We start from the raw sequence: 26,982 nt of genomic DNA on the forward strand, positions 1-26,982 counted from the left end.
TCCAGATGAGTTTGTTGCATTCTGACTCCAGGTCTCCTGCGGAGTCCCCCAAAGGTTCATCCTTTCACCAATACTTTTAACCTTTAAATGGGGCCTCTGGCACTCTCCTCCAAAATCCCAATATAGCCATCCACCAATGTGCAGATGATTCTCAGTTGTACATGAGAGTAAATAGCACACATAACATCATTTGTCTCTGCGATTACCTAGCCATCATGCAGTCCTGGATGTCGACTGCCTACCTCAAACTAAACCCATCCAAGACTGAATTCATCCTCGTTGTTTCACCTGCTAAAAAGCAAAACAGCTTGTCCAACAATGGCTCAATGACATGCGACTAGAAGGAATTCATCCACAACTCTCAGACTCAGCAAAATCCTTAGGTTTCACCTTTGACAGCAATCTGTCCTTCCAGAAACGTATAGCCAAGAAGGACCAAATATTCGGGCTCCCAATCTCTATCCTTTGAAAAATCAAACCCTTCATCCTGCCACAGGACTTCCAGACCAGACTGCAGGCCCATGTGCTCTTGCACATCAATGGGGGAAATGCTTTCCTGACAGTGCTCCTAGCTGCTCACTTGGCTCCCCTAAAAGCGGTCCACCACGCTGCAGCATGTCTTATTACGGGAACACAGAAATATGACCGAATTACCCTCATCCTACGCAAACTACACTGGCTTCCACTCCAAGCCAGGTTAATGTTCAAGAATGCATGTATCATCTACAAAGCAGTCACGAGGAGGCACACTAGCGTACCTGGCGGCTAAGCTCCTCATATTTGGTGGTGCACTCTCCTCTCGCATTAAATTGACCAACTGGCTTGAATCACACCTCCACCGCAAACATAGGACCTGCAAACAATCCTTCTCTTCTCCTTCAGGAGGTGCCAGTTTCCCCTTCCGAGCACCTAAACTCTGGAATTCTCTCCCAATCACGCTCAGGAATTAGACCTCTCACATGGCATTCAGGAAAGCCCTAAAAACCACCCTCTTCAACTAGCCCAGAGTCCCCTTGTCACTCGACAACCTCAGACCTCCTCACTCAGCCTGAGTCTCTCTTACTCCGCCTATATGTAGGTCTGTCTTCCATGCATTGTTGTACTCCTCATATGTCACTTGTGCAAAGGTTCAATGTAACCACAAACCTCCACTGCTTTTATGCTTCTCTGTAACCTCGATCCACCTGTCTGAAGTTTGAAGTCTACCACATCATTTTCATTTCTGTGTTTCTGTAACTAAGCTAAGCTCTGAAATGAATGAAACAGTGCCATGATGCCCTAGGGCTGCTTGTGCACTTTACAAATGTAATAAATAAATAAATACATTCACCCACCCTCTGGAACTTGATCCCGGTGTTGGCTTGCAATGCCCCCGCAATTCTGAATTTTTGTAAATCTCTCAAAACATGACTATTTCAACAACACCAGACCAAGAACTAATTCCAATGGATACACATACTGATGCACAGACCTCACAGAAATGCACTACTGTAAAAAGATGCCAGCCCAAATGCTGGCTACCCACACTATGTCCAGCCCTTGGCTGCTCTCGAGACAGGTCTGCGCGTTAAACATTAAAATAAAAAATGAAAACATAAAAAGATAGTTCTACAAGGTGCCTGATGGATCAAAGGTTGCTTTGCTTTCAGATTACAGGACAAAACCATTGACGAATGTCTCCCCTCCAACGGTTCTTTGCAAAATGTGTTGGTAGCCTTGACCAGCATTTGGTCACCAGAGCACATTCCAAACTGCCCAACTTTAGGAATTACACAGAAGTGATATATATATATATCCAAGACAAAAAACGAACTGCAAAGCAGCAGCTCACAGCGGCACTCCTCCATCTTGCATCCTTTAAAAAAGTACGACACACGATTGTGCATTTACCATTAATAAAAACGTCCTTTATTCTTTGGCGTCGACCTTCAAGGGGACACCCGTGAAAAAGTTGCAAGAACGCGTTTCACCCCAAACTGGGCTTCGTAGGATTGTAACTGACATCATGTTTACAATGAGTTATATTGCATTTCCTATTTGACTCGGATCTCTTTCTGTGTTGTAACGACTAGACCTATGTTTTTACCATTGCTGTTTGCCTTTTAATGGCGGCCATGTTTGGTGAGTCTTTTTTCGTTTTTTCTGCCGCGTATACTTCAGAGTCACAGACAGCTTTAGGCGAAGTGGTATTCAATAACTAATATTGTAAAGTGCATGTGCTCATGGAAAGAGATAAAGCATGAGGGGAGAAAGACAATATTGTATTTAGTGTGTAATTTAGTGCAACTTTTACTTGAAAATAAAAGTACTTGCGCTATTGGATGACATATGCGGGATAAATATATCCACCTTCAGTTTGGTTTTTAAAAAATATTCACCCATGGAATGGAAAAAATAATAAAGTGACTAGTGCTTGAACGGAGATTACATTCTGTTAATATGTTAATGGGGACCCAGTGATCTCATATTTACGGCAAATTTTTAGCTACTTACAGAATTACTTATTATGCCATGTGTAAAAAGCGCTGTATTCTAACTTTAAAATTTGGTACATTATATACTAAAGTGTCTAGTGCATTGTGCAATATCAGCTGGTTGTAAATATGCTATATGTACCTAAAGAGATTCAATATCTCATATGATAAAGGGACTAGTGCTTGAACGGAGATTACATTCTGTTAATATGTTAATGGGGATATATATATAAAAGAATAAACATACACACATTCAGTTTATGGGTGCTCATGAAATCAAGTTTCACTGGCACACTACGGTGCTTTATGCATGTATGTTCACAGTCATTAATCAGCTCTCATTTTTCACAAATTGCATATTAATTCAACTGATAATCTAGGGTGTCACAGGGGAAGTATTTACAGGTGTGAACTACTTTTAGTACCAATGAGTAGGTAGACCGGCAGACACCCTGTCTGTGCAGGTAGGTTACCCTACTAGTGGCTCATACCCAGCAGGTGTGAAGAATAGTGTTACTGTGCCCTGGGTCATTCCAAATGCTATATCCAGAGATCAGTGTCTGCTGTGGGTTTAAAGATTGCACTGAAAAGTAACAACTACTGGAAGAGTGAAGACAACCTGGGCATAGTGTCAAGTTGGCATGCGTGGAATGTCAACAAGCCAGTGAATGATATATGTAAATCTATTGTTAGAGAAAGAGCGAGTCTGTCTACCCCACTCTCCCTTGGCAGCTACAGGCTTGGAAGGGTGTAAAAGTGTGAGAGAGTCTTCTTCTGCTTCTTGTTGGGATGGCCCCTCAAGGGCCAGAGCCGGCAATTTCCATCTGGAGAGATGATGCGAGCATTAGCATGTGTGTGTGTGTATATTAAACACCAGCAGAGTTGTGAAGGGTTCAAAAAGACTTGAACAAACTCTTTTGCCTGAAATATAAAATTAGACTGAGCCATTTGCGCAAAGTCAAACACAGCACTGCGCCACCCAGTAGCCATTGCTGGAAGTTCACCTCTGTTTCAGAGTCAGGTGGGCAATGCATTGTGGATATGCAAATTAGCTCAAATGCCAATTCCTTGCTCCAGGAAAATGTCTTTGTCAAGGGGGCAGTGCTCTGTTAAACATAGCATTTTCTAACCCAAGACAGTTCTCAGGGCTGCGGATAACTACAGAGCGATTTCAACCTTATTAAGGACCACCCTTGGTGTACAGTCTAACACCTTTTGGTTTGTGCATTGGAGCATTTTTAGCAAACACTATCAACATTTTGGTGGATTTGGGAAAAAAAAAATTATATATATATATATATGTTTTTTAAAGCGTGTAGATATCAATGGTAGAGTGGGTGGACATTTCTGTGATTTAGCCCAAACACACAGAAGGAAACTTTAATCTTTGTCTGTCAAGGGCTAACTTCATCGATTTGTTGCCTGTGCAGAAAATCCTTCTGAAAAGTGCCATTAAGGGGCTTCGGCAGCTGCCCTTAAAGCGGACTTCATAATGTGCTGTCCTTTTCCTGAGGACCCTCTGTCTGTCATCGACTTCCGCACGCAGTCTAGTCTTCGGAAGCTGAGGGATGCTTTTGGCTTAAGGTGTTCTGCTGAGTTGGGGAATTCTTTAGCGAGCTTTTGAGGGGTTAACAAACAAGCTGCCGACCCGCTTTGTTCGGTGGAAATCTAATCAGATGTAACCTGCAGTCTATTGCAAAGCAATCCCTTCCTTATGATAGCGATTAGGGGCAGACGCACAATGAATAGCCTGAACAGAGATTCCTATGGCAACCTTCAAAATGCATTCCTTGGGCAAGCACGGCCTACTCCCCATAATTACATTCTCAACTCTCCTAACAAACAGCATGCTAATTAGCTGCTTAACCAGCCCGGCTTCATTATAACACTCCCAGGTTAGCATATTGCGCATGGTTAATCAGGAATTACAAAGGTGTTTTTTGTGTTTTTTTTTTTATTCCGTAAAGCTTTTGGTGCCTTGATGGAAAGTTGCAATGTCTGTTTCACGTGCCAACAAAGCGATGGTTTTTTAAGCATCATTAAATGCTAACTAGCAGTGGCAAAAATGTCTCAAAGGGCTGCAAAACATCCTAAATGAATGAAGTAGAGCGGTGTGGCCAAGTGGGTGCTTATGAGAAGTGCCCTGTGGCACAGGCGATGCCAAGAGTGCACCGGCGGGAAAACAGAGAGAGATCTTTTTATGCAAGGTTCATTTTTTAGGAAGTTAAAAATTGAAAGATGGTGTTGCTAGAGGAGAAATGCATCTGTCCACGGTAAGCATCAGAAGAGCATCCACAGAAAAGTAGGCACTGTAAATATTAGAGGTACTGCGTTTCTTCCTCACAGGAAGGGACAACACTTCACAATTCTATATTGCAGCACTGCAACAACAACAACAACAACGGGAGGGAGGAGGGCTCTGCGAAAATGCACGGGTCTTACATGCTTGACCACGCTGAGCTTGACACAGGTTCGAATCACGACCTGGCTTGGAAAAAAAAAATGTAAAAAACGAGCGAGTTATAAATAGCCTGCCCTTCCACAATGAAACTAGTGCCTAGATACCTAGGGGTTATGTGCGCTGTAAGTAAATGCTAAAATAAAATAAATGCTAAACAAACATCTTGCTCCTATAGGTAGGTCAGAGACTCACCCTCACCAATTCAAGGCTCACTAAACAGAGACATATGTGAAGAAGTGTGTGTGTACTCACATATATGGGTGATAAAATACTTGCATGAAGAGGTAGGAGCACAAAGGCTCATGTAAAGGTGCGGTTACTCTGAGGCCCACACCAAAGAAATGCAGATACTTAAATGGAGGCTTATGGAGAATTGTGGGAAATCACAGAAATAGTTTGGTCTTACATGATGAAGTGCAGGCCCTCACAGTATCCCGCACGTGGGTGCGAACCCACCACACACAGCGAAGTGTGGATGCCAGAGACATATACAAAAAAGTGTGGTAATTGTGAGGCTCAACTGAAGAGTTATGAGCACATAAACTCTCAAAATGAAAGTGTGGGTACTCACGGGAAAAGTGGAGACTCACATCAAGAAATATAGTGTCTCACATATGTGGATACTGAAAGTCTCACGAAGTGTGTGGGTACTCAAAACGTCTCGTGAATAAACATTAAAACTCACAAATGCACTTGAAGAAATTTGAGACTGCACACTCACACGAAGGGGAATGACTTACATGATGTATTGTAGACACTCACGTACATATGGAGAGCTTCACGAACACGTGGAGAGCTATGCACACGCTAAGATTCGTGTGAAGAAACATGAGAACTCAGTTCACATGGAGATGTGCTGGATCAGACACATGAAGAAAGGGCAGTAATGGTGAGCCTCAGCTGAAGAGGCACAGAAGCTTAAACTCTCACTTGAAGAAGCGTGTAATACTCACACGGACTCTCATCAAGACATATAAGCACTTACATATCGGAAACCACAGAATCACACACAATGGGGATTCCTGCAAAGTGTCCTGGATAAGCAGAGGTACTCACAGACTCCCTTGCAGAAATGCGGGTGCGCAGATTCACTTGAAGAAGAGCACATGTTCACGTATGTGTATGATTTATTTTGGATACACACAAACACATGAAGCAGTATGGATGCTGTCATGGTCCACTGAAACAATCAGACAGTGACAGAGCGTGGGTATTCATGGAAACTAGAAGGTACTATCATACTGGCAGGAAGGCCTGGCAGGAAGGCACTCCAGACATCACAAGACCATGTCCATGTCGACGTATGGTGGAAAGCCTGGCTACCCGCAGACCCACATAACATGCTGTTGCATGCTAACTCACAAGAACATGCGTAGGTTCTTCCAGACTCGCGCAATGTGTGGGTAATCAGACTCACACGAAGAAGAGCGTACACTCACAGGCGTAGAAGAGGACCCTTGGCACATGAAAATGTGAATGTGCGATGGGTGTGCTTGTGTGCATACACTCACACTCAGATTAAGAGTTGGGACTGTTCAGAGATTTCTATGAACAAATGAAGACATTTTTTGAAAAATACATGAAATGGTGGAGTCTGGCACGCAGAGTTGGGAGACTACTCACACACTCGCAGGAGGAAGTGTGAGCATCTCCACTACAGACACTCGCATGCATGCTCCTAACATCTCCCGTGTTCAGCAGCTGGCAGTGCAGATGTGGAACGGAACGCCATCGCTGGCAATGTACGGTCCTTAACTTGCCCACTTCTTACGCAGTGACCTTCAGTTTCCCTTTTGGACTTTTTAGCCAGTGTCGGGGGTCAGGGTTCATCCCGGCTGCTCATCTCAGCCGCCCTTTGTTCCGAATGACACGAGTGGGAACAATGGTGCAAGGTGCCTTTCTGGCAGGGCCCCAGACCGGGCGATCACAATACGATCCTCCATCGCTCCGGGGTCAAGAGCAGAGCAGTGAGAGATTGAGGCTGGAGTCACTCATTCTTTCTGGCTAATATCACGGTCATTACCTGAGCATCCGTAGCATTTAAGACGCCTGCACGTTCCCTGGAACTAAACGGATTTTGCAAAATCTGGTTCCTTCCACTTAATGCTCCCGATGTGACATTTCAAATGCAGTCTCAAAGTTATTGTCAGAAAAGAGCAAGTATAGGACATCGCCCAATAACACTCTAGTACTGTAGCAATTGCCTGAGCTTTCCTGCTAGTACTGGGTCCCTGGCCTTAGCGTTCCTCTAGTACTGGAGCCCTGACCCGAGCTTTCCTGCTAGTAGTGGATACCTTGCATGAGCTTCCCTGCTAGTACTGGATCCCTGCCCTGAACTTCTCACTAGTACTGGAGCCCCAATTTGAGCGTACCTGTTAGTACTGGATCTCTGGCCTGAGCTCTCCTCTAGTTCTGGAGCCCAGACCTAAGCTTTCCCTCTAGTGCTGGATCCCTGGCCTGAGCTTCCCTGCTGGTGCCGGATCCCCAGCCCAAGCTTCTTTCAAGTATTGCAGCCCTGTCCTGAGCTTTCCTGCTAGTACCGGATACCTGGCCTGAGCTCTCCTCTAGTACTGGAGCCCCGCCCAAGCTTTCCTGCTAGTACTGGATCCCAGGCCTCAACTTCCCTGCAAGTACTGAATCCCCAGCCTGAGCTTCCGTCTAGTACTGGAGCCCAGAAATGAGCTTTCCTGCTAGTACTGGGTCCCAGGCCTCAACTTCCCTCAAGTATTGGATCCCCAGCCTCAGCTTTCCTCTAGTCCTGGAGCCCAGAAATGAGCTTTCATGCTAGTACCAGATCCCTGGCCTGAGCTCTCCTCTAGTACTTGAGCTCCGTCCCAAGCTTTCCTGATAGTACTGGATCCCTGGCCTGAACTTCCCTGCCAGTACCAGATCCCCAGCCTGTGCTTCCCTCTAGTAATGGAGCCCCAACCTGAGCTTTCCTGCTAGTACCGGATCCCTGGCCTGAGCTCTCCTCTAGTACTGGATCCCCGACCTGAGCTTCCCTAAATCCCAGCCTGAGCTTCCCTCTAGTATTGGAGCCTCGACCTAAGCTTTCCTGCTAGTACTGGCTCCCTGGACTGAGCTTCCCTTTAGTACTTGAGCCCCGACTTGAGCTTCCCTGCTGTTCCAGCTCAAAGGGGCGAATCTGAATTCTCTCTTATGACCCAGGTTTGCCCTGTGGCTCCCCATAAATCCTCTCTCTATTAAAGTCCCATGGCATCTCTGGGTCAAAAGTTCAAAGGTTCAATTCGCACTCTCATCCAAGCAGACATCATTACAAGTCGAAAGCAACACCACCATTGACAGCTTCCTTTAGAGATGCAATGAAATTCCTTTTCAAAGATGTTGCTACAAATGCATGATACGTTTGCACTTTTTGCATGAAACACCCCTATCCTCAGAGGACTGTCTGAAAAGCTGGTACAGTAGTTGGCACAATGTGCGATCTTGTTCTGGTATAGATGAAAGGCTCGAGGAGGGTGGGGGGGGGTCTGTGGAGAATATAAGTGTACATATAAAACGTGCCTGCATTTTTCCCCAATGTGTTTCTCTTTATTGCCAGGTGGGTCTTATGCCCACCTCCATGTCTTGTGAAGTCATGCAATATTTGCTGGAGTTGGATATAGCTTCAGAATGAATGAGGAGTCTGTTTTTATTCTAGCACTTTCCACCCGGGCCTATCCCAAATCTGCCCCTCAGTTGCCTCATTGCATGCTTCCATGTGTGGATCTGACAGTTATTTGGCTTCTTCCTGCTCCAGATCTGCAATGGGAAAATGTTTCTCATGAAGAGACTTGTTGGCAAAAATCAAAAATGCATAATTCCATCATGGATTATTTTTCGGTTATTTCATTTTGGAGTTTAGAAATGCAAGATGGCGTGACATAGCCTTTCTGGAGCCTGGGACTTCAATACCTCCAACTCTCCCTTAGGAAATATCTTCCTACTTGAGCTCCTCGCTCCTCCAACTCCTTGAGGGTGCTATCACCTATCCTATCCACCTGTATAAGTCTGGAAGGAAATGGTTCAAGTAGGACATCCTGGTCTCCAACCAAGGCCTCCCCATTGCTGACACCTATGTCAATGCCTCTTCCAGACAAACTGTCACTGACATCGTCTTTGTTGTTTCCTTGTCAGACCTTTGGATTCCCCATATGGTCCCTGCAGTCTCCCACTTTCTCTTACTCTCTCAGTAATGGTGGCACCCGGCGGGAGGTACTCTTGGCTTCCTTCCTGTCCTCTCGGGTCATCATTAATGTCTACTTAAATGGCACTGTCATGGCTTAGGGCTCTCAGCCCAACCTCCCCCTTATTAATAGTCGCCTCCATCTCTAATTAACCTCCTCCCCTCACCTGCCCCTCTTCCTACTGTCTTCCCACCTAACAGGTGTACCACACTTCTGTACCCCTCAGAAGACCTTTAAAAGTGCCAACTTGCTCCACTTAGCTACCCTCAACTCCCAATCTGCCGTCAAACACTCCTCTGACATCTGCCACCAGCTTAAGGACTTTGACCTTGATGTCCTTGCTCTCACTGAGACATGGTTCCCTGCCTGCTCTGTCACGGGTTTTGACCGCCGACCTTCCTGAGGGCTACAAGATCTACTCTAAGCCTAGGCCTAACCAGCCCGAGTGCGGAGTAGCCCTGGTCTTTCCTGTGTGGGTCCCTGCTATCATCATACCCACTCAGGCCCAATCCTCTTTCGTATGTCTTGTCTGCAGGCTTATTCTCTCCCCTGGCTTTTCTCTAACTCTGGCCCCCATCTATAGGCCCTCTTGCTAGGTCTCCCACTTCCTCTCTGAATCCTGACCTGAAAGCTGACCTCACTTCTTATCTCCTGTCCTCCTCATCCAAGCTGCTCCTCCTCTGAAACTTTAATATTCACCTCGACTCAGCTAACACAGCCTCTGGTTATTCCGCAACCTCTGTGACTCTCTTTCACTCTCCATTTTCCCCTCCGGCCCTACACAGTCTGTCGGAACACCTTGGAGGCCCTCATCTCCTCAGTATTTCCCATCCCCAACCCTCTAATTACTCCTCTATCCTGCTCTTATCATGCTCTTCTGTCCTCTCATCTGGACTCCTTGGGCCCCCGGCTAAGCATCTACCTGCACTGCCAGACTCCTTCTCCTTCATTCGACAGATGAAGCGAGTGTTGGTTTCCACTTTTGCCACCACCTCCACTCCCCCTCCTATCACTGACTCTCACCCTGATACAGCACTCACTAGCCTCATCTCTCCATTTAGAATACTCTGGGCATCCTTGCCCCTGCCATGAGGATCCGCCTGAAGCCGGCCTCTAAGTGCAACTCCTGGTACGACACTGATCCGGCTGCTCTGACATGCAAGGGCTGAGCAGAAGTGGCAGGCTTCAGGCACAACCTCTGACAAACTGCTCAAAAGGCAATATAGACTCTCCATTTGTTCTAAGAAGAGAGCCTATATCCAAGACTGCATCTCCGCGGCCTCTAACAACACGGCAGAACTTTAAAAAATCTGCAAGGAACTCGCCAACCCTATTGCAGTCTCCACTTCTCCCTTGCCCTCCCTGGTCCTCTGTACTTCTCTGGGCTCTCACTTCGTGTGCAAAACTCAGGACATCCTCTCTTCTCACTCCTCCACCCCACTTCCTTCTCCCTTTCTCGTGCATCTCTTGCTCACTCCCCCCACTCCCCCATTTTTGTTAAATATAACCTGATTAGGTTTCTAGACAAGTCCACTCTATGAAAGTCTCATCCAAATAGGAGTTCCCCTGCTCCTCCAGTACTAGCAAGGACAACATTGTCTCCCTTGTTCAAGCCTTGGCCGATTTCTGAAATCACTCCTTTGCCACTGGATCATTCCCCTCACTCCTCGGGCACTCTTTTGTGCACCTCCTGCTAAAAAGGCCTTCTGCTGACCCTTCCTGTCCGGCTATCGCCCTATCTCTGTTACCCCCTTCCTGGGCAAACCTTGGAGAAACTGCCCATCTCCCAGCTTATCCACCACACTGAATGTGTTGGTTGCCTCCACGAATGCCAGTCTGGTTTCAGAGTTGCCAGTGGCATGGAAACTGCTCTCCTGAACACCAGTGAAGACTTACACACTAATCTCGATTTCAGGTTTCCTTCTGTTCTCATCCTTCTTGACCATTCCTCTCCCTTCAACACGATCAATCATGCCACCCTGATAAATCGACTCTGTGATACCCTTGGCATCATGGACCTGGCTCTGGACTGGTTGACCTCTTTCCTCTCTGACCGACCCTCCCAGGGTCAACTGGGCCCTTTTCTTGCAACCATCTCACTCTCCACCCGTGGTGTACCTCAGGGCTCTATCCACTCATCTTGACTCTTCAACATCTACTTGGCCCTTCTAACCCATTTGATCTCAACCTTATCTCCTAATTTCCGGTGTTATGCAGATGACACACAGCTCTCCTTCAAGCTACCCTGCTCTGCCTCTCCCTCGCTCATTCCTGAATGCCTCTCTGCTATTCAGGCTTTGTGCTTTACCGACGATCTTTGTCTTAATGTCAATAAGACAGAGATCCTTCTCATTGAGACCCCTGCTCCCACCCCCCCCAACACTCTATCCACATTCATGCCCCCCCCTTTACCCTCCTGTGAAGCAAAAACTCTTGGTGTTATCTTTTACTCCTCCCTCTCCTTCTCCCTTCACATCTTGGACCTTGCCAAGAAGGCCCACTTTCAACTGCACCTCCTCAAAGGCATTCTCCTCTTCCTCGCCTTCCCCCATAAATTCAATCTTTCCAGAGCTCTGGTTCTGCTGGACTACTGCAACAACCTCTTCCTTAATCTGCCTAATCCAGAATAGGACTGCAAGGTTTATGCTTGGCCTCAAGCCCAGCAACAGCATCCCTCAAGCCCTTAAGTCTATCCACTGGCTCCCGGTTGCTGCAAGGATTAAGTTCAAGACCCTGTGCATCATCCACAAGGCTTTCTGGGACCTGGGACCCCGCTATATCCAACTCTCCTCCCAAAATACCTTCCTGCTGAAGCCCTTCTGTATTCTTGCTCTCTGCAGATCAGATGTTTTTCCAAGCATAGAGTGGGGGGTAGGTCTCTCTCCTCCGCAGGTGCCTCGCTCTGGACTGGACTCCCTGCCCTTCTCAGACATGAGCCAGATCTCCTTAAGTTCTGGAAGCTCCTCAAGACCTTCCCTTTTCGTCTTCCTTCCCTCGCCCACTCTCCTGCTAATTTCCCGCTCAGCCCTTAACTGGCAGCCTGGTTCCTTCAGAGTTATACAGGGCACCAGGCCCCCACCCTTTTTGTCCATTCTCCCCCTGCACTGATGTTCCATGACCCATCTCCATCCTCCTCCTCATCTTGCACTTGCCCTTGGTATGGTATTGTTTATTTATAAAGTGCATATACACAGGCAAGAGTTTCAAAGCACTCAAGGAGGATGGGAACAGGAGAAAAACAACAGTCGATCCGAGCCCTTGAAATTTTCAGATGACAATAGTCTGCACAGGCAGAGTAAATGCGTAAAATACATTTAACAGTTGGAGATACAGTAAATAGGCCTGACAGCGATTCTGCAGTTTTACCAGTGCAATTAAGGGGTGAAAACAAGGGAGAACAGATAGTCGATCTACAGGCATCGGTGCATAAGGATCGTGCAAGTGCACACAGTCACAGGGAGGGGGCGGTCCAAGTGCACCCAGGCGGTGGAGACTGGGTAAGTGCAGAGAGAGCCATGCTCATGGGTTGATTTTCAAGTGCAGTAAGTGTGGGTGGGCTTTAGGGCCCTGAGGCAAGTGCGAAAGAGGACTGGCCGGGGTGCCAGGGGCCTGTGAGACTCTGGGGTACACCCGACGGCCAGTGGGCAAGCTGTAAAGAAAAGGAGGGAGAAGGGAAAGAGCAAAGAGCTAGGTTAGCAGGGTAGAGGGAGGGAGAAGGAAGAGGAGAAGAGGAAGGTCTTGAGAATTTTACGGAACTTAAAAAGATCAGGCTCAAGACAGAGGGAGGCAGAGAGGATATTCCAGAGGTAGCCCCCTGCTGAGGATATTGCCCCCTTCCCCTGCACTTGACTGGTTGGCCTGGAGCCATTCCATCCCCCTACCTCGCACTTAGCTTGTGCTCCCCCTTCCCTTGCTTTCTCTTCTTCCCTTGACCCTGTCCACCCAACTCCCCGGGCATTCTCCTTCTAACAGGCCCTTTGGCCCTGTTCCTGCACTTTCCCCCACTTTCCTTCCCCCCTGCAGTCAATCACACTCAACATCGAATCCTCGAGCTGAAGCATGCTCCCCAGCAGGAAGGCCCTGAACTATTGTCATTTATTTGACCCACCTTGCACACCCATCTTCACTGAGCCCTCCTCATTCTTGCACACATGCACATTCCCCTTGCCCCTCTTTTCTCTGCCTACATTTATCATTCTTCAAATGTTCCACTCACCGGCCCATTCACTGGCATTCTCCTCCTTCACTTACACAATTATGCACCAACTCCCATGTGACTGATACAATCCCACCCCTCGTGGCTCTTTTTGTCACTAACCTGCCTCATGTATTGTTTGGGGGGCTGTAGAATCAGACCACCTTTGTTTTAATTCTGGCTTCTACGTTGGGCCGAATTGTGCGACCCTGGGAAGATCCCTTTTCCTCCTGCACTTCATTTCCCATATCTGTAAAGTTAGAAGTGCTTGTAAATAGGCTGAACGCCAGTGTTATGTGTTGTACAGAGACCTGTTTTTTATAGAGCCTGGCCCTCCAGGCAAGTTTGCCACTGTTTTCCATCTATTTATGTTGCTAAAGTACTTTGTATGCATCACCCTGAGCAGCTATTTACCGCTGGCAACGCATCTGTTCTGAGAAGTCACTTGAATGCGGAAGTTCTCACAATCTGCAGCATATTGGGAGAGCATATATGGAGTTTGTCCCAGGGACGTCATTTCACCAAAATGCCACGGGTAGCGGAAGTGACATCACATTACCCTTGACCTCTAATGACATCTCAGGATGTGTCATTTAACCCCACCCCAAAGTGACATCACGGGAAGAGATGGAAAACACCCTTTTACCCCTTACAAAACAGGAAGTGGCATCACATAGCATTGTTCCTAAGTACACTATGAACAATATGGTTACAACATCGCTGTAACGTGATAAACATTTCATACAAGAATGAATCACCATATGTATCGGCAGAAAAAACATGCTATAGCTGCTACTTGCGAAAAGCAAAATACATAGTCCGAAAGGGATGCTTATTCTACTCTAAATGCTGTTTGGAGTATTTGGTCTGCATTGTGAATTAAAGTGTTTAAAAACACACTTAATCAGTGACTCGCCCCCTGAAGTGTACCTGAAATAAACCTTTAGTGAATTTAGCAATGATTGTATAGAATTCCAGAAAGGCACATTATTTGTCATTCCTATTCTTTCTTATTTAGGGTCAATGCTCAAAGTGTTACACTTGTGGAACCCCCTCTGTTTTTTTAAGAAGCCTGAAGAAGAAAGCCAGCCACTTTATAAACAAAGAGTCACATGGCATTGGCCACAGCCCAGGATCTTTTTTAGGGGTAGTAAGGGAGACCTCGTGGGTCACAAGTGCGACCCCTGGCTACCCCTAAATGACGTCCTTGGTTTGTCCATGGTTCAATTGGCCCTCATTGCTATCTCTGAGCTGCTACATAAGCCAACTAGAAGACTTCCAGTGAATCCATGATTGTTCACTGACAACACTTTGATTTCTGGGATTTGTAGTTTCGCCTAATGCATACTAAGTAATGCTATGTAATAGAAAGTGGTCTTGTAACAACTCTTTTTGCCACTTTTGTTGGCATCACTGTTCGTGCTGTAGCTCTGTAAGAAATGAGGCGTTTATTAGTGGTAGAGCTGGGGAGACAGATGCGAAACCTTTGGTGTTGGTGGGTGCACGTCGGATGTACCCTGTTGTTGTGTGCCGTTCTATCTGCTTTTTATGGGTTTGAGGGAGACACTTGGGAGAGAGCAGGTTGTGATAGAATACAGTGCTTTAGGTATGGCTTGGTGCATAACAGTCAAGTTGTCATTGGAGTTGCTTATGGACTGCTGCTGATGCAGTAGCTACACGCGAGAAGGGGGAACAGGCTGGGGTCTGGTCAATTCACAGCGGTCACCCCTCCCAGAACATGGGGGAGATGGCCACAACCATGCCCTGATAACCCAAGTTAGAAATTTTGGATAACAAAATGGCGTATTTTGTGATGTCATTCTTGTATTCACTGTTGCATTTTGTAAATAAATGCGGCTGCAAGTCTGCTAAAAGAAACACGTGCCATGCCCCTCCCCTTGGAATTTTGGGCAATGGAGGCACTAGGATGAAAACTGATGTTGCACAAGAAGCAGGTGCAAGCGGAGGGGTCCGGATAGTCTGTGTGAAGATACATGAAAACAGTGGGAAGTCAAGTGGAAGTCCTTCCACAGTTTCCACCATTTCTTTCACAAGTGATGTTTTGTGTTGAACAGTACATTCGGTAAAGCTCTGCTAATGTCTTGGTGTTGCTTTCTGAGCTCTGAGAACCTGGTGTGGACACTTGACAAGCATGGCTCCCTTTTTAGACATACCCTGCTGCGTAGCTTTTCTTGTGTCGTCTTGCCTTCATAGTCCCGAATCTCATTGACTGTTGTTGCCGCACTCCCGTGCACTTTGCCTTCAAGATGCCAAGGCACCTCTCTTGCAGGGGTCCCCAAGCAGAAACGTCCGAGCGCCGTTACCACTTAACGCGTGCTGCTACGAAAATGCCACCAAACCTTTAGTTGTTTTACATCAGGAAGCCTCCCGGAATCCGAAACGGCCCCTGGAACTGAGAGGCTAACATGAAAACGCAGATTCCGCCTCCGTGACATATTCGGCCTCCCCTCCCACAGAAGGGCCCAGCTGTAATCCAAGACCAGCACTAAACGGCTGTGCGCGCTGCCAAGTATGTGCGCGAGGCGGGGTTTGCGTATGCCCATCACCAGAAGTGGCATTGCAAATCGTGCCTGACGGGGAGAGGCCGGCGGTGGTTATTGGAGAAAAAAAACGGCTCCTCTAAGCACAGTCTGCTGCAAAGCTTCTTCTGAGACCTTTCACGTCATTCGTTTTTTCAGTTGATTAGGAGTTCGATCTCCTGCACACTTTTGTTTGTCAGATAGAAAGAAAAGACTCTCAGAGACTGCAGTGTCACATGACAGGAAGTCTTGAGAGCAAACTTTCTCCTAGCAGGAAGTCCTCGAAAGTAGCACTACTTCCTGCCATGCGTGTGTCTGCCTAAACGAGGCGCATGGTGCCAATATTGCACTTTTTAACTGTCTGTTCGCCTGGTTACATTAGGCACATAGTACACATTGTGTAATGTTTACATTATATGGCCGTGTCGGACGATATAAGTCATGACAAAAACAGTGCAAAACTCGAAGTATGTGTGTGAATACAGAAAACACATTGTACAGAGAAAAGAGTATTCCCAACATATAAATGGTGTCTCTGTGTGTATGTATGTAAAATGGGGGGGGGAGTGGGGGACTCACATACGCAATTGCAAGTGGCATTGCAAGCATTTGCCAAGAGAAAAGACTTTTAAAGTAACCTTGGTGGCTGAGTATAACAGGTGTGCACCTTTTACGTTTAAGAATCCTGCAGCACTATTTATTTTAAGTGGGGACAGCAAATATGTATTTTTTTAAATGTCTATAAACACACAGGGGATGCCATCTGTCTTCTGAAAAAAGTCGGTGGATGACGTCCACCCACGCATACGCTCGAATTGTGCCCTGCTAATGCGTGATACAGAGTAGTATTCACAGTCTGCACGAGTCTGCTTGCAATGAATGCAGTCACAGTATAGTTTGTAGCCTATTCGTAAGGACATCACCCAAATCATACAATGCTTACAGCGAGACAATTATACTGCAAAAAGCACATAATACAAATATTGCAGTATTTTAACTTTGCCTTTCACACAGAGTGTATGCAGATGCATACACATTGTTTTGTGTTCCCAGTCATTCTGAGTGTTTTTACAATGCACATCGGGCTAAACTGCACACAAACAAAAGACAGTCTCGTAGTGAAAAAGATTGCCTTACTGTGACAGGCTCAGTTTACACACAACGCTAACCTGGCTCTTTGGTCTTACAGACTACTGATTGTTAACAATTAAACAAAACAATGAATTAATGAATTCCTTAATTATTTCATGTCCCTTGTGCCCTCAATTCCTCTCACCCTTCTTCCCCCAATTCTCACCATCTTCTGCCCAAGGCCATGCCCCCCTTTCTTCCAAAGCTCTTCACCCTTCTTGTACTCTCCGGACTAGCCTGTCCATGCAAACAGCACTAACCCCCTCCTTTACCACGCTAATACCCCCTTTTGCTTCCCCCGACCATCCTCCAAAGGACCATGTCCCCGGCTCCCCCTTTTCTTTTGCTCAATAAATGCTCCCCTCAACACTAATCTCCCTCTTCCTACACTAGGCCAACACATCCCGCTGATCTGCCACATCAGCAACAACAATAAAACATTCAACACATCAACTTCGGCCACTAATGCCCCAGCCTGTCACACCAACAACACCATCCCTCTATTAATCACCAAACCCCTTCTACCCGTGCCCCCACGCCAGAAATTACCCTCAAAGATGCCTGTAAACCGGCGATGGAGGGCGGGAAACACGACACCAAGCCCCCAACCGCTGCTTGCTCCTGAGCCTTTCCTGCCCCTATTAAGATCTGTGAGGGGGAACTCTGCCCAGCATCCCCTCACGATCTGTGGTGTAGCGCCCAAATCTCCAGAGAGGGGGAAGTGTACGAGTGCCCCCAGGCCTCCCTGGGGCTAAACTGCATTAAAAAAACAGACTTGCATGTAGTGGAAAAGGTCACATTAATGTTACAGGCCACAGCGTACAACAAAACTGTACCTGGACCTTTGGCCTTACAGACTACTGATCGTTAACAATTAGCCAAAACAATAAATTGATGAATTTCTTGATTACTTCATGCCTCTTGTTCCATCCCCTCTTCCTCAATTCCTCTCACCCTTCTTCCCCCAATCCTTCCCCATCTTCTCACAAAGGTCATGCCCCTCCTTTTCCCATACCTCTTCACCCTTGTTTTTCCCTAGCCTATTAGCCTGTCCGAGCAAACAATGCAAACATCCCCCTTTACCACACTAATAACCCCTTTTGCTTCCCCCAAACATCCTCCAAAGGACCATGTCCCCGGCACCCAGAAACCCCCCCTGAGGTGATCTTTCTGCCTCATCCCCACTTCCTTTTTAACTCTACCTTTCTATCAACTCTTCCACTGCCATGCTCAGATCAAGTAATATTCATTAACAATCACTGACAGGTGCAGACCATCCTCCGGAAATAAATCAAATTCATTGTATTTGATGTCCTGCACCCCCCAGGACTTTCAAAATGTCCCCACCTCCCTGTTTATCTTCTTCCATGGGCGCTCAAATGCCCCTTCCTTAACAGTTCCTCTCCAAACCCTCTTAGGCATCAACTCCGTCCAATGTAAAGGAACTGACGGCCAAATCTCCCTCAAGCAGCTCAAATCCCTCTTCATCTTCTTTATCAGAGCCGCCCCTAGCTCACTGACCAAATCGTTCTCACCTTAATGCAAAAACAGCACCATCGGCAGCCTGTGCCGCTCCCTCAACCCAGCCAACATGGGCGGCAAATGATCCCACCTCAAACCTCTGCCCGCAACCATCACAACACTGCAACCCCATAACTGCACCCCAGCGGGGTACCCAAACCTCTCTTTGCAGCCCTGTTCTCTGCTCATTTCAGCATGGAGTGGTGGCAGACCCGGACCTGGGGAACGGGATTGCTCCCCTGTGCCGCATCTGCAAAAGAAAAATATCTAGACAGTCCTCTAACAGTTCCACGTCCCCCCTCTTCAAACCACCCCCTGCCCTCAACACCAATTCAGACACCCGAAAAGCCCCCAAAAAACCTCCAAGTAAAGCATGCCTAAGCATGTCTGTCTCCCACTGGGACCAGCATACCCCCCAATAGCTTGACACAACCTCCCCAACCATTCTACTGTTACCGCCCGTCTCTTATCCGTCACCTGCCCTTTTTCCCTTGCCCAAACCTGGAGTAACCTATTCGCCATCTCGCTCTGCCATGCTGAATACCCCATAGCCACTTGCCGTTAAACGCAATCCATGTCAATTTCCCCGCTATCGTTGCCTTAGACCACCCCCCCTTGTCCATGCAATCCAATATGAAGTTCACCACATGTGCAAAGTCACTGGAAAGTTATTTTATGCTGCAAAAATGACTTTGCACTGACTCTGCACTGCAAAAATACACTTTGCACGGTTCCATGAATTGGGGTTTGTGTCGGCAGTGCAAAGTCACTTTTCAGCAGTGCAAAGTTTGTTTGTTTGTTTGTTTGTTTATTTAATATAGCACAAAACCAAACCCACAGGTAGCCGGGCGCAAACATTACAAGGATACTTGAGAACTTAGTTACAGTGACACACACAAAATAGGCAGTAGGACAGTTCAACAACATTACAGTCTGAATATACTTATACAGTTAATGCCAGGTGTCGGAAACATAAAGAAATAGGCAGTAGGACAGTTCAAAAACGTTACATTCTGTATATACTTATACAGTAAATGCCAGGTGTCGGAAGCATAAAGAGCTAAGTAACAATCAACCACAGTTGTGTAGTCCCGGTAGGATCCAGTGAAGTTCCTAGATACTAGCAGTGGTAGTCAGAGGTCCCTATGGGGGGACAGGTTAACAATGGGCATAGTCGGGAGGTGTCACTCAGTACGAGTGGTTCTAGTAAAAGAGGGTGATCACATTAGATGTCATTAGATCGTATCCATGAAAGAACCTTGCGCCTGAAACTTAGGTAAGGTTGGTCCTTTCTAAGTTCTCAGGAGAGTTTGTTCCAGGTTTGGGCAGCTATGACTGGAAAGCTAGCGCCACCAGCTGTACTCTTTTTGTATCTAGGCACCATCAAGGTATAAGCGTTGGTCATTCTTGTGGGGCGGTTTGAGATTCTCTTGTTGATTCTGTTTGCTAGATAGGCAGGAGCTATGTTGTTGAGTCATTTGGACGTGAGCGAGAGAGTTTTGAGGGTGATCCTGTCTTTAATTTTTTGCCAGTGGATATTCCTTCTGGCGGTAGAGACATGGGCTCTGTTAGGAATGTTTAAGGCTACTCTAAGAGCATTATTTTGGAGTGTTTGGAGTTTGTTAAGGATATACTTGTTAGATCCCGCATATAGGGCATTAGCATAGTCCAATCTGGATATGATAAGTGCATTAGCTAAGGTGATACAGCCAGCCTCTGTTAGGAATGGTCTACATGCTCGAATCAGTTTACAAGTATAGGCTGTGGAGGAAGCTAGGGAGTTAATTTGTTTCTTAAAGGTGAGTGCTGAGTCCAGATAGACCCCAAGGGGTTTGACTGCAGGCATCACTTTGATGACATTGTTGTCAATGTTAAACGAGGCATAATTAGGTTCAAGTTTTTTAATCGCTGTCTCTGTGCCGAGGATTAGTATCTCTGTTTTGTCGTCACTCAGACAGAGGCCATGGGATGCCATCCATGCCTGAATGAGGAAATATATCTTGTTTACCAAGGCTGAGTCTTCCAAGAAGTTACCTGAAAGGGGGATGAGGATCTGAGTGTCATCTGCATAGTTAGTGTAGATGACACCCAGTCTATCCAACTTGTCAAACAAAGGTTTGGTAAAGATGTTGTACATAGTAGGAGACACACATGATCCCTGGGGGACGCCGCAGGAGACTTGTTTGGGATCAGCAGCTTCTAGGGGGGAGAAGACTCTCATAGTACGGTTAGCAAGGAAGGATTGAACCCAGGTTATGGCATCGCTTGAAAAAATGGACAGCAGAGCCAAGGTGATTGCATAAAACTGCATGATCTACCAGGTCAAAGGCTGCCGAAAGGTCAAGGAGGAGTAGCATAGCTGATTTTCCATTACCCTTCCACTCGTCAATTTAAGTCTTAAGATCAATCAGGGCTGTTTCAGTGCCGTGAAGGGGGCGGAAGCCGGATTGTCGTGAGCCTAGAAGGTTATTAGTTTCAAGGTAGTCCGGGATTAGCAGGTAGACTACCCTGTCGATAATTTCGAGTAGGAATGGGGCGGTAGTGATGGGTCTGTAATTTGTCAGGATGGAAGGGTCGAGAGTTTGTTTTTTTAGCAGAGGTAGGACCCAAGACTATTTAAGGTTATTGGGCAGTAGGTTAGTCTTAAAGGAGCTGTTGATCAGTTTAGAGATGAAGGGAGCTAGGTCTCTCGCTGCATCTTTTATAATTTGAGGAGGGCAATTATCTCCTTTACAATTAGAAGGCTTTAGGGAGAGTATAATTTTTTCTGTCTCTAGTATGGTTATTTGTTTGAAGCTAAAGGGGTGAGGAGTGTTATTGGACTGGTTTAGGGAGGGCTGTACCTTGGGAGTAGGCTCCGCTGGCAATAGCAAGGCAGCTTTTTTTAATTGCAATTTTGGTTTGAAGAGAGCTAATTTCTCCTGCAAGGGCATTTTGTATATTAGTGCACCAGAGCTTATTTTTGGGAGTATTATCAGTTTGCGGTATGGGGGATTCCATTTCACGCAGGATGGAGAATAATTCCTTAGTGTCAGATTTGGCTTTAGCTATTCTGTCGTTGTAAGTGTTCTTTTGTGCTAATAATTTCCTTTTTATATTGTTTGGCATGGGTGGCTAACTTGATTTTGTTCTCCTCAGTAGGCGAGTGTCGCCATATTGATTGCAGTTTTCTTTTTTGAGTTCTAAGGTATTTCAGTTGAGGTGTGAACCAGTTATTCAGGTGGGACAGCTGTTTGCCTTTACGGATTTTGGTGGGAGCAATCAGATCTAGTGCCTTGGTCATGGTGCTATTATAGGTTTCCACAAGTAAGGTTGGGTCTGTAATATTGTTTACATTGTTAAGGGTGGGGAGGAGTTGTTCTACTGTGATGTCTTTTTTACTTCTACTGGGGAGTGGCGGGGCCATAATTATAGGTTTAGGGTGGATAAGGTCAAGTGAGGCAGAGAATGAGATTAAATGGTGGTCTGTCCATATTTGAGGAGTTATACTGGTGATACTGATGTTGCAGTTCAAGTCAGCAACCCAATCTAGAGTCCTGCCTTTAGAGTGTGTAGGGGTAGTGGTTTTTTGCGTTAATCCATAATCATGCAGTAGTGCGGCAACAGATGTGGCGTGTTTGTCATTACAGTCATTGAAACCAAGGTTGAAGTCTCCTAATAGTAGGATTTGTGCATGGTCTTTTGTATTGTTAGTCAGGATACTAGTTAGGTCGTCCTCGAAGGTTCCTAGTGGTCCAGGCGATCTGTAGATCACATAGATGGTGAGAGTACGGTTACATGAGAGTTGGAGTTTGGCAATGAGGAGTTCACAGGACTGAAATGGCGTAGTAGTAGCTAGTCTCATAGGCAGGTTGGCTTTGTGGATAATAGCTAAGACACCTCCTTTGGTGTTAGGTCTGTCAACTCTTAGCAGTTGGTAGCTGTCTGGTATTGCTAGCATAATAGCAGGGCCAGCAGCCTCATGGAGCCAGTTTTCAGTTATGCATAGCAGGTCTAGGTTCTCATTAGTTAGGGTGTCTGAAATCTCAGTGACGTGGGCTACCATGGATCTAGCATTAATGAGGGACCCAGTTAGCAAAAGGGTGCTAGTTGGTATGGTAGTAGAGGGTTGCATCTTTTTAGTTAAAGTTGCTACTTGAGATAGTAACTGCTTCGTAGGTGAGGCGCCTAGGGGCAGAGGAGTGGGCTTGGGGTATTGTGAAAGTTTGTTCACTGGGTTAGTTAGGTTGGTATAACCCCTAAACGTGTGGTAGGATGATGGTTCATATAGATGGGACAGTCTAGCCCTTAGTCTCATGTTTCTATCTTTAGGTGGGCAAGAGGCAACGGGTGCAAGTGCCATGATAGTAAGGAGGCTCAATGCAAAGTGTGCTGTATGCTTTTGGGAAGTTTTCATTATGGTCGTGGGCAATGAGTAACTAAGTTTGTTGGTGCAAGAAAGGCTAGGAGCTGGCCTTGCATGGACATGTGTAGTTTAGACAATGTGCTGGAAGTTGGGTGGACTAGGCACGTGCAATTATACTATAAGCTACAAAGGCCTAGACATATGCAGATTAGGCAAAGTACTGGAAATAAGGCTGACTAGACAAATACAGATATGCTATGAACTGCAGAGGCAAGGTCAAATACAGTCACAGATTAGGCTAAAAGCATTGTGCAGGCAGGTAAGAACCAGTATGGCAACAGGGTCTGTCTAGGTTTGACAATCACAGATTAGGCTGAAAACACTGTGCAGGCAGGTATGAACCAGTATGGCAACAGGGTCTGTCTAGGTTTGACAATCACAGATTAGGCTAAAAACACTGTGCAGGCAGGTAAGAACCAGTATGGCAACAGGGTCTGTCTAGGTTTGAAAATCACAGATTAGGCTAAAAACACTGTGCAGGCAGGTAAGAACCAGTATGGCAATAGAGTCTGTCTAGGTTTAAAAATCACAGATTAGGCTTAAAAACACTATGCAGGCAGCTAAGAACTAAGGCAACTGGCAGTAGTATTGTTTCTAGTGGCCACTTAAAATTGCTCTAATAAAGTGGGAGCAACAACAATACATCTCAATGAAAGCATTACAGTAATATACATGGCAGTAGTAACAGAGTGTAAGTATATGGTTAGCAAGAGAATAGTTGGCTAAGGGACAGTAGTGAAGTAGTCAATTATACGTTATGGCTAGCCCAAGTGAGCATTTTAACTCATTCAAAACCTGAAAATATGATCTGGTTGACACACCATATTAGCTGAGGTGGGCCTTAAATTCAAAGGTGCATTACGCAGCTCAGCGTGGCTTGCCATCATACAAGCAGGTATCATATTTGCTGAATATAAGTGTAGTCTGGGTGGGGGTAAGCTTATGAGGTGCGGCACCGGTAAGAATGTGTGCTGGTAAGAGTGTAATTATTTGTCCATATATAAAGTGCATACGTGATGCGATATGTGAGCCCAACAAGGTCAGACAACTGTGAAGCCAGGTGGCAGTGCATAAGTGCAAGAGTCCAACTCACGGGCAGCAGGAAAAGTGTCTTTTAAACAGTTCCTAGCAGCAATGTGAACAACAATCTGACGGAATAAACAGCACAACAATGGTTGCAATGAAGGTTTGACCAAAACACTGGTGAGCTGCTTACCCTAATATATGAGTATGCATGAACAAGATGTTACAAGTGGGTCCCAGGAGGAGCAGGGGTTCTGGCACTCTGCACTTTCCGGCTCCTGACAGGCTCATGACAGGAGGAAGCCTTAGGCAGTGTGTCTTTGGTGGTGGACCGGTTTAAGGGCCTGCCGGCTTGCTATTGGCCAGGAAATAGGGACTCCAGGCCAATCAGGATGCAGATCTGAGCCTGGTGTGCTTCCTCGAGTGGAAACTACTGACAAAAGTTGCGGGCGGCCATTTTTAAGTGGCTATAGTCCTCGTGGTAGTCAATGGCTGCAATTGCACTACGGAGTACTGGAGGCAAGCCTGGTGAAAAATGAGTGGCATTAAGCACAAATTGAGTGTGCTGGCGAATTATGGAGGGGCTCCAGAGAATTTAAATGTTTTATTTTTCAAAAGGTGCAGCGAACATCAGGGAGCTGTGGCATGAGGCAGATGGCCTACCTTTAGATGGGGGCAAGCCTCCTGGCTGGGCACTGCTCCTGCAGTGGTGGAAGGGAGCTCCAGCTCCGGCTGGGGTGAGGCAGCAGATGATCCTCCAGACTCATGGCAGGAGGAAGCCTTAGGCAGTGTGTCTTTGGTGGTGGGTCGGCTTAAGGGGCTGCCGGCTTGCTATTGGCCAGGAAATAGGGACTCCAGGCCAATCAGGATGCAGATCTGAGCCTGGTGTGTTTCCTCAAGTGGAAACTACTGACAAAGGTTGCGGGCAGCCATTTTTAAGTGGCATTAGTCACTATGAACCATGCAAAAAATTCCATGAATCAGACCCTCTGTGTTCGTTGTGCCTAGTGGCAAACTCAAGGACTGCATGAACGGAGGTGAATTTCTAATCTGCTGAGAATAAATGCAGTGGTGCCCACACAGAGCCATTTGCCAATGTCACATGTGCCTGCAGGTCTGGGTATGTGGTGGTGCGCTCCGAAAGTGAATTTGCACTGCTGAAAAGTGACTTTGCACTGCCGACACAAACGCTGATTCCTGGAACCGTGCAAAGTGTATTTTTGCCCGGCAAAGTCCGGGCAGGGTCGGATTGGCCCCTCGGCCTTTCGGCATATGGTTGGGCCGAAATTGTCTCTGGGGAGTGGGGCCGGTTTCTGGCCATGCCTGGGCCAGTTTGGAAGAAAATAAAAGAAATTTAAAAAAATATATTTTTATTTTTCACATTTCTTTTTTTTTTTCAAAAAACCTTTCATCCTTCTTAGGTCAATAAATGAGTACCAACACAGGTTGGGTGATATTTAGTGTACTTAGGAACAATGCTATTTGATGCCACTTGCTCTTTTGTCAAGGGGTGAAAGGTCGTGTTTCATCGCTTCCCGGGATATCAATTTGGGGTGGGGTCAAATGACATAACTTCCGGTGATGTCATCAGAGGTCAAGGGTCATGAGGCCAGGGGTGGCCACTTTTTTTTGGGTGACCAGGCCTCTTTCTTGTCCCAGTCTGACCCTGAGTCCGGGCAAAGTCAGCGCATAGTCATTTTTGCAGTTCACAATGATTTTGCCCTGTTTTTGCATGGCAGAAATACACGTTGCATGGTTCCAGGAGTCAGGGTTTGTGTCGGCAGTGCAAAGTCACTTTTCAGCAGTGCAAATTCACTTTGAACTGATTAAATATTCCATCAATCGGGCGCTGTACTGAGTCAGAGATACACAGAGGAAAAAGGCGGGCCTGGGTGTCCAACCCACCATGCAGCAGCTAACCCAGTTTAAGAAGCGGGTAGCTTCAAAAATCTTTCCCGCCACCCCCCAAATGTATCAATTACGAATCAATTAGCATAGATCGAAACTCAAGAATTCAGCACTGCTCATAGGCCCACCTCAAAGCAGAGACTGATTGCTAATAAGAATACTGGGGCACACACTGCTCAGTTCTCCATCGGCTTGCATCTGCCCTTTGCATACTAATGCAGGCAGGCTAAGGGCACACTGTGGGCAGCCTTTTTAAGGGGCGGGCGGGAGCGGGGGCAGAAGGAGGGTCAAGGTCAAATTCTGCTTCCATTGGCCGAGCCGGAGACCATGTCCGTTTGGGCTTGGAGGGGTCACTAGCCAGCAGTGTAAACATCCCCCTGCCCCTCGGGCCTGGAGCCCCCTCAGGTACTCGGGCCTTTGTCTGCTGATATACCGCTTTGCCTGTCAGCCCCTCGGTCAGAGGCGTAATCTTTCCTGCCTTCAGACGCTGGAGCGGTCACAGTGGCGCGTCGGGGGCCTATTCTCCTTCCCCGTTGGAACGCAATCACCGGACAACCCCGCCATCATTCACTGCCTGGGCAGCGCTTTGAAAAGGTGGGCCGCCTCGGCGCTGTGCGCCCAGCGAGATAAATCATGTACTCGAAATTAACTTCCATTGAATGGAAGAGGCTGGAAGAAAGGCCGGCGGGGCGGGAGGAGCCTGCCAAAGAAAAGATGACTGCAGTTGATAAATGTCAGTGCGGATCATCGCAGGGCTGTGATTAAGATCTTATCTAGGTAGGAAGTAAATAAGAACGGTCTTAATAAAGCACCGTCCCGGAGATCGTGCGGGGGCTGTTTGCGGGGAAGGGGAGCTAGACAGCTATATCCAGAAAAGCCTTCGTTAGAGCTGGGGGCTGGGGGGGGGAGAGGGGCGGAAAAACTTGTATTCATGGCGTCACCTAAAGGGATTAAAAAGCCCCTGAGTGAAACCAGGCTTTTTATTTCTTTTCACAATGAGGAGAGCGAAAGAAGAGAAAGGGATTCTTTGCAGGGAGGGGGCAAAATCCCTTTTTTTTCTCAGAAGTTGGAGAGCAGACAAGCCAGGCCAGAAGACGAGTCTCATGCGGTGCCAGCACTTTGCCCGTTGCATTTCTG

The 26,982-nt window shown here is 46.7% G+C and overlaps 1 protein-coding gene and 1 long non-coding RNA gene across 6 annotated transcripts in view; one reads left to right on the forward strand and one right to left on the reverse strand.

Moving 5' to 3' along the window:
* The window catches only part of LOC138472180 (uncharacterized), a 42,675-nt gene extending 26,632 nt beyond the window's left edge, over window positions 1-16,043 (reverse strand). The window contains exon 1 of the long non-coding RNA XR_011268564.1: window positions 15,492-16,043. This is a non-coding gene — a long non-coding RNA (uncharacterized lncRNA). The remainder of the gene's footprint in view (window positions 1-15,491) is intronic.
* PRDM16 (PR/SET domain 16) overlaps window positions 1-26,982 on the forward strand; it is a 1,279,606-nt gene that overhangs the window by 156,546 nt on the left and 1,096,078 nt on the right. The window lies entirely within an intron of this gene.

This window comes from Ambystoma mexicanum, chromosome 8 (genome assembly GCF_040938575.1).
Source record: "Ambystoma mexicanum isolate Mex_15411 chromosome 8, UKY_AmexF1_1, whole genome shotgun sequence".
Taxonomy (NCBI): Eukaryota; Metazoa; Chordata; class Amphibia; order Caudata; family Ambystomatidae; genus Ambystoma; species Ambystoma mexicanum.